Genomic DNA, 21,084 nt, shown 5'->3' on the forward strand with positions numbered 1-21,084 from the left:
AGGTATTGAGAATTCACTTGGATACTCAACATACACATTATACCCCCGCGACACCTACCAAGGAGGAAATCCTGGTATGTTTAATGTTCCTTTCGAATTTCATCCAAAGATGAAGAACTGGATCTTCCTTAACTGTATTTGATACTTAAATTACATATTAGGTGTCCTTACAAGCAACGTTATATCTACAAAACTTCTTCCTGATTATTTATATCAATTTTTTCAACATTCAAAGCCGGGATTCAAAGTTATTGTGAAACTACCTATACTAGGGGCAACGTGAACCAGTTGTGGATACTTAAAAATTCATAAGATATGTTAGAGTACATACAATCTAAGTCTCTTTCCTCTTGTAACAGTATTAAACATTTGATTTTCTACCCTTAACATATGTATTCCCATTTCAAAACTAAAAGACAAATTGAAAAACTTGATCTCGATTTGTTTCATGACAAAGAAGAAGATACTAGTGTCTTGTCTTATGTGGGGATACATCACACTTGATTAAAAATCACTCTGATTCAAACAAAACATACTCTGAAACTGACATTAGCAAGATGCTTGATTTCTTGATTGACAAAATATTTGTTATGTTTAAAAAAAAATCGACATTCCCATGGGAACTATCTCGCTTCTCTTCTTGCACTTGCAGAATCAACCCGTAACAGATGTTTGAAATTGTAAGTTATATTTAATTCTTGTTAACTTTTCGAATGCCTAAATATAGATGTGAATGGTGTGGATATAATCATTTCTAACTATTAAAGAATAAAAAAGACAAAATTTGGAATTATCTTTATGAAATTCCGATGATTGATGATAATTGTAAAAACGTAAAACAGACACTCGTTTTATTAGAAATGGGTTAAACTAAAGAATATATAAGACGTAGAGGATTTGGAAACGACGATCAACTTTCGACTAACTTCGCTCATTGATTATCATTTACGAATCCAATATTCAAAACCAGTCTTACCCAGTACTTTTTTCATAATTGTTTGAATCTTCGAAATGTGCAAACCTATATCTAACAGCTGTGAAAAACGTACACAAGCTCAGTCCTGAATTGTATAATAATTATTTTTCACCTTAAACACAACATTGTCGATATTCCAATCTACGCTTGACTGGTTAAGTAAGTCTTGACGGATCATATTCTATTTTAAATTTATAGCAAACAAATTAACTTCCTAGTTATAATTGTTTATTTACTGTGAATATTTCCTGATGAAAGGTACGTCTTCTTTCACAAAGTACTTCATTATTAATTATTGTCAATATAAAAGCAATTGTGATTTGTATCATTCTTTCAATTTTTAACGTTCATTCCCTCTGTATTACTTAAACTTAGCTGTTTTACTGTTTCATTGTTAATATTGTATTGCCTTTTGAGAGTCCCGTTTGTGGAATATATTTTTTTTAATGTTAAGGTGACGTGAAATGCCAATGTCTAAAGAATACATCCTAACTATATTACCCTAATTAGTGCTTAAATTATTATTACTGTTTGAAATATTACTGATATTCTTCGTCATATTTTTAACAATAGACGACAACTACTGTAAACTTGTAGCGATATCATTTAGAAATATTAATTTCTGAAACACGAATGACAACTGGCCTAAAGAGTAATCAAGTTGGTCTTTTTAATGTTTACGTTTGTAATTTTCGTCTACATTTTGCACAAAACGCATTCTTATATGCCACTTTTAACAGTTAATGTGTTTTCTTTGCACAAGTTGCCTTCTATAACGACGCTTTGTCAATGACATGCTACGCGACCTAGTTTATGCAAATCAAATTTTGGTCAGGAATCTGAGCAGGTGTTTTAGCTTACGTTATTTTTCCCTAGCAGTAGTTGACATCTCTACAATTTGAATTAAAGATTGTGTGAGGTATATGTCAGTGAAAAGCAATATATTAGGATAAACTTGGGTAAAGTGTTCACCAATTATGATATCTATACCGATGCAGTTTAATTTTGTAAACGAATCGCGGATTAATCAATTAAAACAGAAGTGAAAGATACCAAAGGGATATTCAAATTCATTAGTCGAAAACAAACTGTCAGTGACAATGACATTGCATAAAACGAAAAACGATAAAAACAAAACAAAACAACAACAAACTGAACAACACAAACCCTACCAAAACCGGGTGCTCTAAGGTGCTCCGGAAAACCAAGCAGATCCTGCTTAACATGTGGCAATCGTTGTGTTGCTGTAGTTTTGCATTTTGGCCCCGGTGTATTTTTCAAATTTGAAAGCTAGTGTGCAATACAATTAATTTTTTGATAGCTAAAGATTAATATACCCTTCATAGTGGGTTTATATGAACATTTAGATTGTGAAATGTATGTACTATGGGCTGTTTTCTGTATGACAGTCCGTATTGTCATATCCATACCAGATCTAGACATTGGTCCAGAAATTATTGTAATGTTTTTTTTCGAACGATATTTGTGATTCAAGTTCAGGAAAAAATGAGGCAAAAGACACCTAGTTTTTATTTGATCATTTGGTAGAATGATGTCAAAAGTTTAAGAAAAGGTATCATTCAAAGGGATTGAAATTCTAGTTAAAACCGATTTTTTGGGGGATATGTGACAATTTCGTTCCCCTTTTTGCAATATTTTATTGTAAACAACTGCATATTGTTGCAATGGATACCCCAAAACAGAATTATATTTCACCATTTTAAGTTTTGAAAATCAAATATATGGAAGATACTCGTTACATACATATGCACATGTATGACACAAACATTTGGTGTAATGTATTAGAAAGCCAGGAATAAAAAATGAATAAACATTTTGTGGTTCAATTTTAATTTTATTTCCTAACTGTGGAGTGCTAACTCATGTAAGTACAAACACGGTAATAAAATCTAATTCGATAGGTCTCATTCGAGGATATGAGGACAAAATTGTGATAAAGACAACTGAAACATATCCGTCGTCATCTAAAAAAACAGATATTCCACAACGGTCACAACTCGTGATGGCGTCCCAAAAATTTTCGAAGGGACGATTTCAACTTCACCAGTTGGAACTCTTGGTTTAATAGCTTCCTTGTAAGCAGTTACCTTCTATCACGGAAATCATGCCACGAAATGCAAGCTATGGAATATCGCATCAACTGGGATTAATATACTCCATATGCAGGCGCTGCTGGAATGTTGCTTAATAGAAATGGAAAGCTGAACACATCTCTTTTGTCGTACAGATTTATTTTTTTCAACTCACCATCGTTGTAAAGTTTAGATGTAAGCAAAGATATGAGGCAGACTTAACTGTATCTGTTGTATTCACGCATCTTGATAATGTCAGTTTCATAGAAGTATTTGTTTGATTCAGAATGATTTTTTACAAAGTAAGATTTATCCCTCCATAGGACAAAATACCTGTATTTACGTTGGACATTTTTTTATGAGACAAAGCAGGACTGATTCTTTCAAACTGTCTTTTTGTTTCGAACAAGGAATACTTGTGGACAATGTAGAAAAATCAAACGTTTTAATACTATTGCAAGAGAAAAGAAACCAAGATTGTATTTACTCTAACAGGTCTCTGGAATTTAAGAATCCACATCTGATACACGCCGCCCTACGATTAGGTTGTTTCAAAATAACTCTATAAAGCCCGGCTTTCATTGCTGATAACATTTATGTTGATAAGTTAGAAGGAGGAATCGTTGAGCACTTGGACAATCCAGTAATATATAATGATGTTTGTAAGGAACTTATGTTATTTATGTATCAAATACAATGAAGGAAGATCGAGTTCTTCTTCTTTGGTTGAAATTCCAAAGGAACATAGAACCGACCTATGAATATTCACGATTTACTCCGTGGTAAGTGTCGTAGGGATATATGTTGAGTTTCTAAGGCAGTTCCACTACCTAATTCCTTTATCAATAAAGAGCGGAATAAGTAATAAACCCTGCGCTTATGTTTAGCAAACAAATTTGTCATATCTTATTAAGCGTCTTTGAAATTTCTCTCATGTATGATTTATTTGTCTTTGTGTTGTATCAAACCTGACCACCAACGACAAGCTTATTTTTTGAAAATAATGTTCAAAATAACGACTAACCGTGGTCCAATTATCTAAGGAAATAAAACAAATAAGAGAGGACTGCACGACGTACATGTTTCAATGGGATTTGCGTTCGAAATTGCAACAACGATTTCTTAAAAATACGTATGTCCATGTAAAATATGTACAAACACAGGTTTGTCTTCAAAATGGACAAAATTGACTCCCACAACTAGCTTTGTTCAGGTGAAGTTCTTTTATGTAAATATGTGTATCTGTAGAATATCTAATTATCAGGGGGTTATCAACACTTGGTAACTCATCTCGGTATCTGCTATAATTTGTAACAAAAATATTTTCCCTACTGAAGTTTTTCCATAAAAGAAGATCAAAACAGTAAATAGATATATGATAAATAAGTGAGTAATATACTATCATAAATACATGTATCCATATGAAATCCGATAATTTGACAATATAAAATATTGAAATGACGAACAAATTATTTTCGGCCAAAAAATGTAGAGCTTTAATCAAGTCTGCGCATGGCAACAGAAGAATTCAGTTGAAGACATATCCAAAACAGGTACGGACATGATTAATAACATACCTTTTTAAAACTCTCCGTTGACGAATATTTGTATTATTAAGAACATAATGATCAAACCTTCTTAGGCAAAGTTTGACCATAGATTGATTTTGGCTATTCGTATTGGATTAGTTTTGTTCATACAGCTCCACAAGTATATACTTTTTGACTTTCCAATTTTTGGCTGGGAGTGTTCGCGATGAAGGTTAATGACGTAAAGTACTTCAAATACATCAAAAGTATGAAGCCTTATTGTTTTTTTTCCTTAATCAATGGCACTCACTGCCCAAGTTAAACAGACCAATTTTTAGCAGGCTGTAAAGAATAGACTGTAAAAAACGTATCTTTAATACAAAGCACATATCTCCATATAACATCAACATGTAGTCGTCCTGAATTAAATGTAATATTTACCGCTTGAAGTAAAGCGGCAGCTTGTTTCTCGTGCTGTCTAAAAATAATTTCGATGTGCTTGAGGCCAATTCTCTAGTATTCTTACTGCTATGATGTATACATTTTTATATAACTTCTCTAATAGATATCATATATATATTTATTATAATAAATTGCGAAACAAAATATTGAATGACCAACTAAATTTATATACATGTATTGGGTTACTTTTATCGGGATTGTCATTGGTTATCGACCACACTGATCTAAGTCTTCCGTCTAACCTGGTGCCTGCAAATAGCCAGAGGATGTCTAAAATATGTTCTTTTGTCATTAAATAAATTTTATTTGCTAGATGGGCTTATAGAATATTGCCACACGTTTCTAAAATGAACCTACAAAAGCTCATAAAAATATCGGAATCAAACATTTTCAAGTATAACTTAACAGATAAGAATGTTGACACCAATTCATTTCCATGAATACATAACAAAGTTTGCATATGACAATATAAGAGTGTTGCAATTGATATTAAAACCTTTTTGTAGAATACAGATACAATTAAAAACCAATTGTTCAGAGATCAATTGAAGGTCTTTCCACCAAAAAAAAAACATGTATTTTAATAAGAAAATATAAAAATCGAGTTTAAAATGTCATTTACAGTGTCAGATGATAGCTAACTATGCGCTGATTCCAAAAATATATGGTTTCAATACACTTCTAGTTAATAAATATATGGTTTCAATATACTTCTAGTTTGAAAAATGTCACTTCTGGTATAATATGATAGTTTACTTGACACTGATTCCCAAAATATATGGTTCTATATACTTTTACATCAAATAAGTACAAAAAATAGCTACTTCCGGTTCACACAAGGTCACTTCTGGTTGGCTTTTTCAAGGTCATATGGCTTGCAACCTAATGCAAGAAGTCCCATGGCTCTATCATTTACAAATATAAAGTTAAAGCAAGGGTAAAAATCTAGAACGTCAAATTTACCTATGACCTTGACCTAAATATCAAGGACTCCAAATCAAAAGACCCTAGGTCTGTACTATATATTGTTAATGAGTTATATCACCATACAGCTAGTTTTAAATATGAGAGGGGAGAAAACTCCCATTTTATGTCAACGTACCCGTTCGACCAAAATTTATGTGTAACAACATGTCGCATATAACAATTTAGTAAAATATTTTGTCGATCTCTTATACGGCTTCTGTTATAAGAAATAACAAGCCAAAAACAAAATTTAGAACATGACCTTGACCTATTTTTTTCTTTTAGTGGACCAAGGACCTCAAATCAAAACACCCTAGGTCTCTATCACTTATGGTTTACAAGTTACAAATACATATCACTTATTTCAAATACATAAGGGGGAATAACTCTCATATGGAGTCTTCGTGAGACTTCGGTCAAATAAAACGTAACAATCTGAGGATACAACGAGCAATTTGGAAAAATAAATTTGTCGCTTTCTTTTACGGTTGCGAAGGAGATATCATAACAAGAAAAACAGTGTTTGGGGAGATAACTCTTACAAAGAAAAGTGTTCGATTAAACAGGGTCAGCTTCAAAAGCATATAAACTGTACAATATCATTTACAAAATATTTAAGCGACATCTTTTGAAACATCAATACAGCGCAAGAAAAAAAAATTAGGCGGAAGAAAAAAAATCAAAATTTAGAACATGACCTTGACCTTTGACCTTGACTTAATTTTTTTTTTAGTGGACCAAGGACCTCAAATCAAAACACCCTAGGTCTCTATCACTTATGGTTTACAAGTTACAAATACATATCACTTATTTCAAATACATAAGGGGGAATAACTCTCATATGGAGTTTTCGTGAGACTTCGGTCAAAATAAAACGTAACATTCTGAGGATATAATGAGCAATTTGGAAAAATAAATTTGTCGCTTTCTTTTACGGTTGCGAAGGAGATCTCATAACAAGAAAAACAGTGTTTGGGGAGATAACTCTTACAAAGAAAAGTGTTCGATTAAACAGGGTCAGCTTCAAAAGCATATAAACTGTGCAATATCATTTACAAAATATTTAAGCGACATCTTTTGAAACATCAATACAGCGCAAGAAACAAAAATAGGCGGAAGAAAGAAAAAAATCAGAACAAAAGCAAAATGTCATTCCACGGAAAAGTGGAAAGACCTAATAAGGCTCTACCAGGGAGACCTGCTAAGAAATCTGTGACTGGGACAAACTACCTTGCAAAAATTGTTTACTTAACTCATAATAAAAATTTCACGTTAAAAGTAGACGAACTATAGGGGTTTTCGGCGGTGGTCTTTTTCTTCGTCGTATGTAACCGGCCAAGTATACATGTATAGTATCTTGTCCTAGATTTTCACATATTCTGGGTATATTTTACTTTAAAGGATAACCTATTTCTCGTTTTAATTTACATTGTGACTCAACCTGATGGACAACCGCAAACATGCTGTTTATCATGTGTGCCAAGTGCATATGATTTCACCATTTTAGGTTTAGATTTAAATCGATAAAACAAAATCCACCTTGAAAAAAAGATAAAAAAAAAAACAAAGTACAATTTGAAGTATGACGACAAAATCTTAAAACTAAAATCCTCTCCTATGGAAGTATTCTTGGTTTAAACGGGGGTTTCTTGTTATCACAACCGAAAGCTGATATTTTCAGCCCTATCTATGATTCCGCTTCGGTATAACTATTTTTCTATGAAAGTTTGTTTTTAGGGGGTATTTTTTAATCTTTAAATGCTTCGCCCAAGTGAGCCAATAATTTCTTTACTTAGTTGGGAAATCCCGTTTGTATGCCATCTTTATCGATACTTTTATCTGTTGCTAACGTTGGCGGAGGCCTTTAAAAACGATAGATTTCATTCCAAAAAATCAACACTTTCTATCTTTTGACATATTCATAGCACTTTAAGCAACCCAAAACAAGGTTTCTTCTTTACTGAAAAATAAAATACGTACGTGCTACTGAAAAACAGATAGATGCAAATCTTTTCGGATCATAAGTTCATTTATTTCATGAAAATGATTTTGTGACAAAATAGGAGACAAAAACAGTCTTTTGTGTAACTTGTCCTTTACATATATTTTTTAACCTATTTCTATGTGTTACAAAAGTTAATTACCTTTACTCTGTTCAAGTAAAATATATCAAAAACTAAACAGATGCAATGTGTCACCTAATTCTGTACATTGCCTTAACGTACAATATCTTCTCTGTCTATCGAAACTGATCTACCTACCTCTTTCTTTTCAAAATCTGCCAAATATAATCCTATCTCTATCTGGTACTATATTTTAATTTTGTTCGAACTCAATTTTAATCTATATGATTATTTTTTTTGGACGAATTATATAAAGATTCAGATTCAATATTCTATTAGAGTGTCGCCAATTATGATACATACACATATCTCAGCGCCAGTTGTGTTGAAATTGGTCAAAAACTCTTGTTTTAAAATAACACTCAGCCATTTTGTGCTGAAGTCAGTTTGTACCCACCAGATATTAATACTATAACACAAGTATCAAGAATATGTTGTTATGATTGTTACCCATTCAGACATATAATCATTTTTTGAACAATTTAAAAATATAAAATTATCCAAAATGTGTGTCAACTTATTTCTTTGTCGTGAACAATTTTAGACCCATAAATTTCGATACGCAATTGGATAAAAACTCACATAGGATACACACCAAGTTCACCGTATACCATGAAGTTTGTAGTCTACTTCAGAATCTTTAAGTTCAGTAGTAGCTTGCAAAATTTCACGTGTACTCTCTTTACATTAACTATATTACTGAACACCAAAATGTTACACCTATAAAGTAAAATAGGCTCCAATATCTTATCAAATAAATCGTAAGTGGCATCTCACAGATAGGTTATGAACTCTACCCTCTCATAACTTCATACATAGCACAATAAGCCTTAGTAACTAAATTATTTTTGTACTTGCAAAACTATCTGCTTTAAAAAGTCAACCAAAAATATTGAATTTCTTACAAAATTTCTAATTCATTATTATCATGATTATCAAAATAAAAATGAACATTTTCAGATAAACGTCTTTTAGAAACAGTCATAATTTTCGTTTTACTAGAATTAGTAAAACATAATTGTATCGTCTGCATATAGTAAAGCAGGAAGTTTAAAATAAATATACATCTCATTTTCAATTTCTTTAGATTTCAGCTTAGCTCAATAACATCATGCATTTATCAATCAATCACAAAAATGGAGAATAAGGAAGGAGAGAGATTTTCTCCCTGCCTTATCCCAATATTTCATGGGAAATAGTCAAATTATTCACCATTATGTACATTATGAAATATAACATTATGCATGTTACCATTAATTTGGTGTCCAAGCAATTTCTGAAACAATCCATTCATCCGCACACTACGAAATAATTTAGAAAGTCAATAAATGCACAATGCATTTTTTCCTTTTTACTTTTCATGATACTAATAACATGTAAATAACAAAAAAAAATTTATGCATTTCTAAACCCTGACTGATTTTTACAAATGATCTGATTATCCTCAGAAGATTTGTTCAATTTTGAATTCAAAACAGAGGTGAATAATTTACCAACTCAGGTAATAATTGTCATAGGTCTAAAGTTTTTGGGGTCCAATTTGTAACCCTTGTCTTTAAGTATGAGTATGATATTTCCCAATAGCAAAATCTTGGGAATTGTGTCACTGTCAAATACAATATTAAACAGCTTTACTAATATAATAGAACAAATATGAAATGAATCATTCAAATACTCATTGATAATGAAATATGTCAGAAGTAGGTATTTTTTTAAAGAGTAAAATGAATCTTTTGAAATAAACAACCTGACTTGAACTAATCAGAATACAATTGCACTTATTTACAAATGTATATATTATTCAAAATATCAAAAGTTGCAGAATAATCATTACTTGGTGTAAGAAATGTACAATTCCTTTTATGTCCTTCAATGATGCTCGTGTTGATTGGTAAAAAATATATATCCCAAACAGTGATCGAAAAAAACTAGTTTGAAAATGAAATTAATTAGTATTTTTGCATCTGGTAATATGTACTATTTCAACTTTTCTCTTTTTGTCTATTTATTTTTCGAAAGTGTAAAGTAGTTCATTTGAATTATTTGCCCTACTTATACATCATTTCAATTTTTGCTGATATTACACAAATCTATGTTGATGAATGCTCAGAAACCAGTCCTGGAAGCTGTCGTGACTTTCCTGGAAGTGTTAGCATTTGATCCGTGGTCAAGGCTTTTTTTTATGATATGTAAATGAAGAAAGAGCAATAAAAAGTTTGCTTATTTTTTGTTTTGCCAAGTGCCTGTAGGTCCCTGTAATTTTGTGTCGTGAATTTCTAATCGTGTACCCGTATGTGCCATCAATTAGTCGACAAATTAATTACCTCCTTATCTTTCACATGTTTGGTTGGGTTGTTCCTGGTGAAGGAAAAAACAGAAAATCTCTTCGAACGTACACAATTTATTTTGTTTGTTTTCAATTTCTAACTGGAAAAACTATAAACATGAGAGAGTAGATGACAAAGGGCCGATTAAAAATAAATTGTTCCAATAAAAACAGGTATCAAACAGAATGGCACAAAAATAAAATCGACGAAATGAAAAACAACAAAAACAAACCATTGAACAAAAATTAATATGGTTTCAGCAACACGATCCCCACCGAATACTGAGGTATACTCAAGAGTACGCAATTTTTACATTAAATGTACCGCCTGTCGTAATGCTCATGCAAGTGCAAATGCAGTAAAAAAATGTGGTTACGATAAGTGAAACATATCTATATATATATTTTAAGATTGTATTTTTTTTTTCTCGAAATAACATTGTTTCAAAAGCGAGAACACTTTTATGTCTTATGGATGTTATGGTTTACTTTTCTGTGATATTTAGTCATAAATATGGCAAAAACGTTTTGGGTAAAGACTATATATTGTTTTATGATGCAAGGGTCAGCGGATAAAATGACCGTGTTAATAACATTAATTTTGATCAACAGCCGCTTTGAATAGACATGTTCAACGTTGCTGCCTTACCCAATGTTATATAAATATAGATTATAACATGGCATTTTTCATATCAGACACCTTATCAGCCCCAGGTCATGATATCAGCCCGAGAGCGGACAGGCTCGAGGGATGATTTTGACCATAGGCTGATAAGGGGTCTGATATGAAAATGACATGTTATGTTCTTTTTATCATATACTTCAGCAGAAGACAAACAGACAAGAACTTTTTTTTAAACTTTGAAAAATGCATTTATCGTATTATTTTTTTGCATTTTTAAATAATATTTTTTCCTGACGTAGAAATGCCACGGGATAACGTTACAGAAAGGCATGCGATAATAACCGGAAGCAGTTGATATTTTCTATAAATGAAAATTTTTTTGAAATTCTTCATCTACTTATGCAGGTTAAAATAACTAGAGGCTCTTGAGAGCCTGTGTCGCTCACCTGACTCTACTTTGGTTTTAGAAATCATGTAAAGATACTTTTTATTAGATAAAAATCATGAGATACCCAAATAATGATTGAGGCCAAATTTGGTTTAATATTGGTCCCGTTATTTAATAAAATATCCTGGTGGCCATCTTGAACAGTAAATCGGCAACAAAGTAGCAAAACTTGTTCAGCACCTCATAAGGAACATTCATGCCAAGTTTGGTTTCATTCCATTCAGTGGTACTCTAAAAGAAGACATTTGTATGTATTTCCAATAAGATCCTATGTTAAACTAGGTCCCCCGCTAGGGGCCATCTTAGATGATGGATCGGCTGCAAAGAAACAACACTTGGTCAACACCTCATAAGGAACATTCATGCCATGTTTGGTTCCATTCCATTCAGTGGTTCTCTAAAAGACGACATTTGTATGTATTTCCCATAGGGTCCCTATGTTAAACTAAGTCCCCCCCTGGTGGCCATCTTGGATGATGGATTGACTGCAAAGTAACAACACTTGGTCAGCACCTCATAAGGAACATTCATGGCATGTTTTTTTTTTTCATTCAACTCAGTGGTTCTCTAAAAGGAGACATTTGTATGTATTTCCAACAAGATCCTATGTTAAACTAGGTCCCCCGCTAGCGGCCATCTTAGATGATGGATCGGCTGCAAAGAAACAACACTTAGTCAACACCTCATAAGGAACATTCATGCCATGTTTGGTTCCATTCCATTCAGTGGTTCTCTAAAAGACGACATTTGTATGTATTTCCCATAGGGTCCTATGTTTAACTAAGTCCCCCGCTGGCGGCCATCTTGGATTATGGATTGACTGCAAAGTAACAACACTTGGTCAGCATCTCATAAGGAACGTTCATGCCATGTTTTTTTTTTATTCCATTCACTGGTTCTCTAAAAGAAGACATTTGTATGTATTTCCCATAGGGTCCTATGTTAAACTGAGTCCCCCGCTGTCGGCCATCTTGGATTATGGATTGACTGCAAAGTAACAACACTTGGTCAGCACCTCATTAGGAACAATCATGCCATGTTTTGTTCCATTCCATTCAGTGGTTCTCTAAAAGAAGACATTTGTATGTATTTCCCATAGGGTCCTATGTTAAACTAAGTCCCCCGCTGGCGGCCATCTTGGATGATGGACCGACTGCAAAGTAACAACACTTCCTCAGCACCTCATTAGGAACAATCATGCCATGTTTTGTTCCATTCCATTCAGTGGTTCTCTAAAAGAAGACATTTGTATGTATTTCCCATAGGGTCCTATGTTAAACTAAGTCCCCCGCTGACGGCCATCTTGGGTGATAGACCGACTACAAAGTAACAACACTTGGTCAGCACCTCATAAGGAACATTCATGCCGTGTTTGGTTTCATTTCATTAACTGGTTCTCTAAAAGAAGACATTTGTATGTATTTCCCATAGGGTCCTATGTTAAACTAAGTCCCCTGCTGGCGGCCATCTTGGATGATGGATCGGCTACAAAGTAACAACACGTGGTCAGCACCTGATAAGGAACTTTCATGCCATGTTTGGTTTCATTCCATTCAGTGGTTCTCTTGAAGAAGTTCAAAATGTAAAAAGTTAACGACGACGACGACGGACGACGGACGACGGACGCCAAGTGATGAGAAAAGCTCACTTGGCCCTTTGGACCGGGTGAGCTAAAAATGTAAAAGTTTTTCAGAATTAATGTACTTGCAAGCACAAAATGAAGCCGAAGTAGAGTGTCATACCTTTGTCGAAACGACAACTATGCATTATTCAATTGTATCTACAGGACATTGAAGGAACTAACTGAATCAGTTATAAATTTGTAAATGATTCATTTATTATATATTATCTTTTCCAGGCTTCAACTTATGAGTTAAACTATATTTTTTCAAATCTATTAGGCAAGGAAATCTTATGACTTCCGATGAAAATGTTATTTTACGTATTACAAATATGTCGAATTTTGTGATTGGATAACAAAAATAGAGATGTCAGTATGTATATTTCGGAAACTGCCGGGGTATAGACGACATTTTTTACCCAAGTGGAACCTCAATAACGTCATCACAGAACAGTTAAATTGTCAATAACACTTCCCTGCGAAATTTGTTATCCAAAGGTCTGAAATATCGTGAGCCTAAATCCATCAATTGGAAATACAACTTCAAAATACTGATGGATTCAGTCGAGGGTTATACCAGGCAATGGGCTAAACGCGAGGAAGAATACGTAGATACTCTTTCCGAATGAATTAAGGCTGTGAGGTCGTTGATACAAATCCGAATTAAGAAACTAAATAGACCTATCAACACCCACGCTACGTCAATTTTTAAAGACCCAAATGTTGCAAAACACTTGTCCTACCTCCATGACAAATATGTTGTTGTCACCGCAGATAAAGCCCCAAACAACATCGTTTTTGTGTGTAAATATCATTACATAAACTGCTTGATAAATGAATTAGGTATTGACAATTCACTTGGAAACTCAACATATACCCTCACGACACTTAACAAAGAGGACATTCTGGATAATCATAGGTCTGTTCTATGTTCCTTTGGAATTTCAACCAAAGATGAAGAACTGGATCTTCCATCACTGTATTGGATACCTAAACTACATAATTGTCCTTACAAACAACGGTATATTGCTAGGTCTTTCAAGTGCTCCACGAAACCTCTTTCTAAATTATTAACATCTATTTTATCAGCAATCAAAGCCGGGCTCCGAAGTTATTGTGAAACTGCCTATTCTAGAGGTGGCGTGAATCAGATGTGGATACTAAAAATTCCAAAGATCTTTTAGAGTACATACATTCTAAGACTCTCTCATCTTGCAATAGTATTAAAACATTTGACTTTTCTACACTTTACACAAGTATTCCCCATTCCAAACTAAAAGACAAATTGAAAGAGTTGGTATTACTTTGTTTCATTAAAAAGAATGGCGAACGTAGATACAAGTATCTTGTCTTGGGGAGGGATAAATCCTACTTTGTAAAAAATTCTCTGAAACTGACATTATCAAGATGCTTGATTTCTTGATTGACAACATATTTGTTACATTTGGAGGACGTGTTTTTCAGCAGACTGTCGGAATTCCAATGGGAACCAAGTGTACCCTTCTTGTTGCCGACTTGTTTCTTTATTATTATGAGGCTGACTTCATACAGGAACTTCTTAGGAAGAAAGATAAGAAGTTAGCAATATCCTTTAACTTTACGTTCCGCTATATAGATGATGTTCTCTCACTAAATAATACAACATTTGGTGACTATGTTGAACGAATCTATCCCATCGAACTAGAGATAAAGGATACTACAGATACAGTTAAGTCTGCCTCATATCTTGACTTACATCTAGAAATTGACAATGAGGGTCGGTTGAAAACAAAACTTTACGACAAAAGAGATGATTTCAGCTTCCCAATTGTGAACTTTCCATTTCTATGTAGCAACATATATATATATCTCCCAATTGATACGATATACCCGGGCTTGTACTTCCTATCATGATTTCCTTGATAGAGGATTGCTGCTCACAAGGAAGCTATTAAACCAAGAGTTCCAAATGGTGAAGTTGAAATCATCCCCTCGTAAATTTTACGGACGCCATCACGAGTTGGTTGACCGTTCTGGAATAACCGTTTCACAGATGATTTCGGATATGTTCCTTATGTCGTAACTACAATACCCTTCCTTTTCACGAATGTGACCTACCGAATTAGACTATTTACCGGATTTGTAATAACATAAGCAACACGACGGGTGCCACATGTGGAGCAGGATCTGCTTACCCTTCCGGAGCACCTGAGATTACCCCCAGTTTTTGCTGGGGTTCGTGCTGCTTAGTCTTTAGTTTTCTATGTTGTGTCATCTGTACTATTATTTGTCTGTTTGTCTTTTTATTTTTGGCCATGGCGTTGTCAGTTTATTTTCGATTTATGAGTTTGACTGTCCCTCTGGTATCTTTCGTCCCTTTTTTAAAGGATGACAGAGGCTCACAAAAGGGAAATAATTACGAGGATCCGTCAATAATACGTTTTTAATTTAAAATCACGCGATTTGCATATCAAAATTATTGCATACCCGATAAAATTATTAATACTGCTAAGGTAATTACAAAATCTTTCCCGTATGCGGAAAAATATCAGGTTGGGTCTTTTCTGTTGTCAAAATACATGAAAAGTCACCAACATAAAAACGGTGCACATGGAAGGTAAAAACTTTATTGCAAATATATTTTCCTAAAGAAAACAAATTATTTTTCAACATGATCAAGATAAAAAAAGTGCATGTAAATGAATTGCAGAAAAATATTTTCAGAAACATGTACTGAATATCTATTCTGAATGTTAAATTTCTGGTACTGAAAACTACATCAAGGAAAGGGTAATTCGTAATATATAACTGTGTGATTCAGGTTTCAGACAGGGTATATAATGTGATATTCCCGGCTTAGAGTTAATATCCCCTTCGCCTTCAGATCATGGAATATAATCGTTAGACCAAGAATGTCACATTATATACCCTGCCTGAGACCAGAATAACATATAATATATTCTAACACCTTTATCATGTATCAAAATCATATATGATGAGATTCAGACCTGTGTTGATCTGTTAAAGCTGGCAAAACACATCAATCCCTTCAAGAATATTATACACCTATTGACTGGTTATGAGGGTAATAGTAAGTTTGTTGTCCCTGAGATACCAACTATTGCTCGAGGTGAAGCCAAGAGCAATAGTTAGTTTCAAAGGGACAACAAACTTGCTATTACACTCATAACCAGTCAGTAGGTGTTTGATTATACCGAGCAAAACAACATTCTAAAAAGACTACATACACCACTTGGGAAAAAACCCAAATAGTCACATAAACATGCACAAGGTGAACTATCAGGTTTTTTTTGTTTTTTTTACTCGTGTGGTATTTATCAATATTTTATATAGTGTAATCAAGACCAGGAGTTCTTGTGTAAAAATTCCCGTGCATATAATAAACACTAGCTATCATATGTTACCTTAAACCAAAGCAACCCCAGATTATGAAGACGACGACACCCCCATACCATACATTTGTTATGTTTTAGTTCTTAAAATATGTCATGTAGATTTTCTTTTTCTTTTTTAATTGCTTCTGGTGAGTAACATATTAATTTGAAATAACGACGACAGACACATACGGATTATACCGTTTACGATATTTCAGAGTTTAACGTTGCCAAGCCCACAAATCCAAGCAGAATAGTCAATGTCGTCATTGTTGTCTCATGAAAAATTAGTATGAAAAAGTACGAGAAATATGTTCATAAAACTGTTGACCGGGATAATTGTCTTTGAAACTATTGACTGGCAAATAGTCTGTAGAATGAAATAGCACAAATATTTCATTCTTTTTTATATCGAAAAAAACATACTGAGGTATAATAATAAACAATTATTTCCCTTGTTGCTAGGAAGATAAGAAGATTTGTTCACTCAAGACAATTCATATTTCCCGATGACATCGTTTCATATCCAGGCCTAGATTTTTTTTACTCAGAAACAAGTATTAATTATCAATGTTTTATATCCGCTTCCTTTTATAGCTAAATACGACATTGACAGTACCAATCTAAAGTTAGGTATTTAATCTTTGATAATATTTTTTCTGTTTTGTTTTTGTTTTTGTTTTATTTCTGTATAAATATTTACATTTTTTACAGCACTGGGTCGATACCTTTGCTGGTGGACTATCACTCCCCGAGGGTATTATCAGCTCAGTAGACAGTACTTCGATACTGACATGATTTATGACAAACCTTTCTAAAATTGCCCGTTTATAAATTTTTAAATTATTTAGAAACTAAGATTTTAACTCCCTTAGGCAAAGTTGACCTTAGATGGATTTGGCTATCTTTATGTTCATTCGGTCACATAGTTCTTCAACATCGGTTCTTATACATCCTTGGCTTTCAAATATTTTGTATTGAGCGTGCCTGATGAAGGTAAATCCAGAAAAGCGCTTTGGACGCATGAAATTTATAACGTATTGTTTATATTTTTTACAGCACTGGGTCGATACATCTGCCGGTGGACTATCAATCTCCGAGTGAATCATCAGCTCTAATTTCGGCTCTCCATAGCGCAGTAGCGGCTCGATGGATATTGTTGCTGATAAAGTTAGTATTAAAAAACAAAAATGCCATTATTATATATAACTGTTGCCAATTAAAAATGACTGTTAAGAATGTTTTAGTTGTATTTTTCGAATATTAAATAATTAGACGGTTATTACAGTAAATTCAATGTGTTTTTAAAAATACTTTATATAAGATTGAAATATTGTTTTATAAATTATGATATCGGTACATGCATATTGTACATTTTATACTTGTAGATTTTCCATTAGCACTTCATATATGTCTTTTTTTCATCTGTTGTCAGTGCTAACTGATATTTTGATTTTGAATAGGTCATGGTATAGTATAATCAGTTACAGATATCAATGATGTTTAGTTTTGGTCTTCACTTTACTTTAGTAAGAAACTTTATCAGATATTATCCGATTTTGATACAGGTTCTCTCTGTTTACGGTAAATGAAATCACGTACATGTATGTTTTAGAATTAGACACGTGACATTAGCCAATGTAGTATGGTATGTAGCCTTGTTACCTACATCAATGCCATTTGCCTTTTCCTTTGTGTGTGTATGACTATGCTGTTGTTTCTTCTACTTCGACGTATACATTTTATGTTCACATTCGTACTTTTTCATCTTTATATGTGTTACATAAGTTTTCCCTAATCGCAAATCAAATTTATTTATATACGTTTTGTATGAGTGCTTTGGTAGTAATCCAGAGAACTTGAATTAAAGTATCTTGTAGTCTCGAGCTAAAATGAACCAAATCCACATGAAGTCCCAAAGTTCAAATTTTGATATATAAAATGAGTCTTTTTCTATAAGATGATATTGAAGTAAATTTATTTTGCACTTTCCAAGTTTCAGGGACCAGTAGAACAGCATAACTGCTCACACGAATCATGAGTTCATTTAGTAGCATGTTAAACAAAATTGTACGTAATATGTGAATCGTAATGACGGCCGGGTACTTGGATTTTCGCAATAAATCCTCAATCGCAGACGACACTATGACAGAGGACTTTTCAATATGCCGGTTTTGCGTAATATTTAAATTTGTATTTACCAATTTAAAGTAGAACTTGCGTTCCAACTTACCATTTATATGGAATATTAGAAAAGATCTAGGTGTAAAAACTCTTTAATAAAAATGCATTATAATCTATGATATGAACTATGGTAGATTAGTATTTCGGTTTTGTTTACTCTTATTTTGTCGTTCATTCTTATGAGTTAAGACTATACACTTATTGTGTTACAGGTAAAACTGCACACAATTGCCCAAATTCAGATGATCTCCCTGCTATTTAAATATTACCAACAGCCTTACTCCAAAACAACCTTTTGCTACATAATATACGAGAAAAACACATTTTTTGGTAAGGCTTTTGTTTATTATATAATTTACCAAATTTAAAGATATATGTAAAAAATAAAACTTTTATGACGTTCACTCCACATTTCCATGGTTACTCAAATCTATTCAGGACGTGAAAGAAAAACAATCAAAAATATAGTTAACTAACATTCATTGGAACTGAACGACGACAAGACAAGTGATTGTAGACATGTTCGATATATGGAAAGTAGGGTATCTTCCTATGACATGAATGTATTATTGTCCTGAATATTTATGCAATATTTGCAGCTGGACGTTAAGCGTTTCTTCTGCAATATTAAGGCTTTAAAAAGCTAACATGTACTTCAGATGAATTCACTTATATTTCTACACGTTGTGTTGTTTTGTAATTTTTTGGGGGATAACTTCTCTTATATGTATCCCTCTAGATCTCCTTTTTACTTGGTCTTGATTTTATTTATTGAAATTGCTCTACAATCCATTCAAATTAGTTTTTCTTTTATACATTATATCCTACAAAGTCATTTATTTGTAGTATTTGTGTTTCATTAATAAGGATAGTATTATTCTTATTGTTTTGTCCATTATAGCATTTAATTTGTTGATATTACATAACATTTGTGTTCTTTACATTTAGTTTGATGAACATCTAACAAAGAACTTTGCTTAAGTCGATGCTGCTCGGGACTGATATAAACTTATAATAGTTGTGAGTATATTCTCCATGTTGAAGTCATATTTGTCACTTTGAGACATAAAATAACTCCGATAAAAGAAAGATGCTTTTGGTTTTGGATTTTTGAAATGCGTGTTGGAATTTTGTGGCATGAATATATGCATTTTACATTTGTAACAGTTTGTGTCATGACACAAGCCATGAAATAACCAGTCCCTTCCTTACTTACAGCACACACGTGTAAATTGTAACAGAATCTGCCGATCCTCGTGATGCATTTGAGATGAACGTTTTTTTTTTGCAATTTGTTTCGTATGTATTTTTTTTTTCTTCGTTGATCAATGTTTAAAACTGCTCGGATTACTCACAAAATGTCTATGTTTTTGACAAATGTCGCAAATAAACACTTAAGTATGTATACTAAAGAAATTTATCCTGTTGAACTTACTTTAAATAAAGCTAATACTAACAATGACCACTGCCCTTTCCTCGATCTTGATATCTATATCATTAATGGAAAGCTTAATACTAAAATATATGATAAAAGAGATGATTTTTCATTTCCTATCGTTAATTATCCATTTTTAGATGGTGACGTTCCCTTGTCACCATCTTACGGTGTTTATATATCTCAACTTGTACGATTCGCTCGTGTATGTAACAATGTTTTAGATTTTAACGAGAGAAATTTATGTATTACTGAAAAATTATTACACCAGGGTTTTCGATATCACAAACTAGTCAAAACATTTACTAAATTTTATCATCGGTATAAGGACATCATTCGTAAATATAGCTCAACATGCAGACTTCTTATACGTTCAGGTATTTCACATCCAATTTTTTATGGAAATATTCTTTATAAAGCACAAAAATGTCAGTATTCACCTCTGAAGCTAACAAAACCTTTAAATAGACTTATTAAGAAGGGATATAGTTACGATACTGTTGTCAGGTCATTAAAGATTGCATATTTTGGCGTTAATATTGATTCACTTATAGGGTCTTTGCATCGGCACTAAACACAATTATTTAAAAACCAGTTTTGGCATGACACGGGTTATGTTCTTCTCATATATGTTATGATGGTATGATACTAAACCCCTAACGGGAAGGATTGTGCCTGATATTCATATGATGAAGACATAATCTTTCAATCAGTTTAATTGAAGTCTGGAGCTGGCATGTCAGTTAACTGCTAGTAGTCTGTTGTTATTTATGTATTATTGTCATTTTGTTTATTTTCTTTGGTTACATCTTCTGACATCAGACTCGGACTTCTCTTGAACTGAATTTTAATGTGCGTATTGTTATGCGTTTACTTTTCTACATTGGCTAGAGGTATAGGGGAGGGTTGAGATCTCATAAAC

At 33.0% G+C, this 21,084-nt stretch overlaps 1 long non-coding RNA gene across 1 annotated transcript; it reads left to right on the forward strand.

Annotated features, from left to right (window-relative positions):
• Nucleotides 1-1,135: 1,135 nt before the first annotated feature.
• Nucleotides 1,136-20,105, forward strand: LOC127724636 (uncharacterized). Its single transcript, XR_007992625.1, has 3 exons — nt 1,136-1,234; nt 17,603-17,713; nt 19,676-20,105. It is a non-coding gene; the product is annotated as an uncharacterized LOC127724636 (long non-coding RNA).
• Nucleotides 20,106-21,084: the final 979 nt, after the last annotated feature.

This window comes from Mytilus californianus, unplaced genomic scaffold (genome assembly GCF_021869535.1).
Source record: "Mytilus californianus isolate M0D057914Y unplaced genomic scaffold, xbMytCali1.0.p SCAF_1, whole genome shotgun sequence".
Classification (NCBI taxonomy): domain Eukaryota; kingdom Metazoa; phylum Mollusca; class Bivalvia; order Mytilida; family Mytilidae; genus Mytilus; species Mytilus californianus.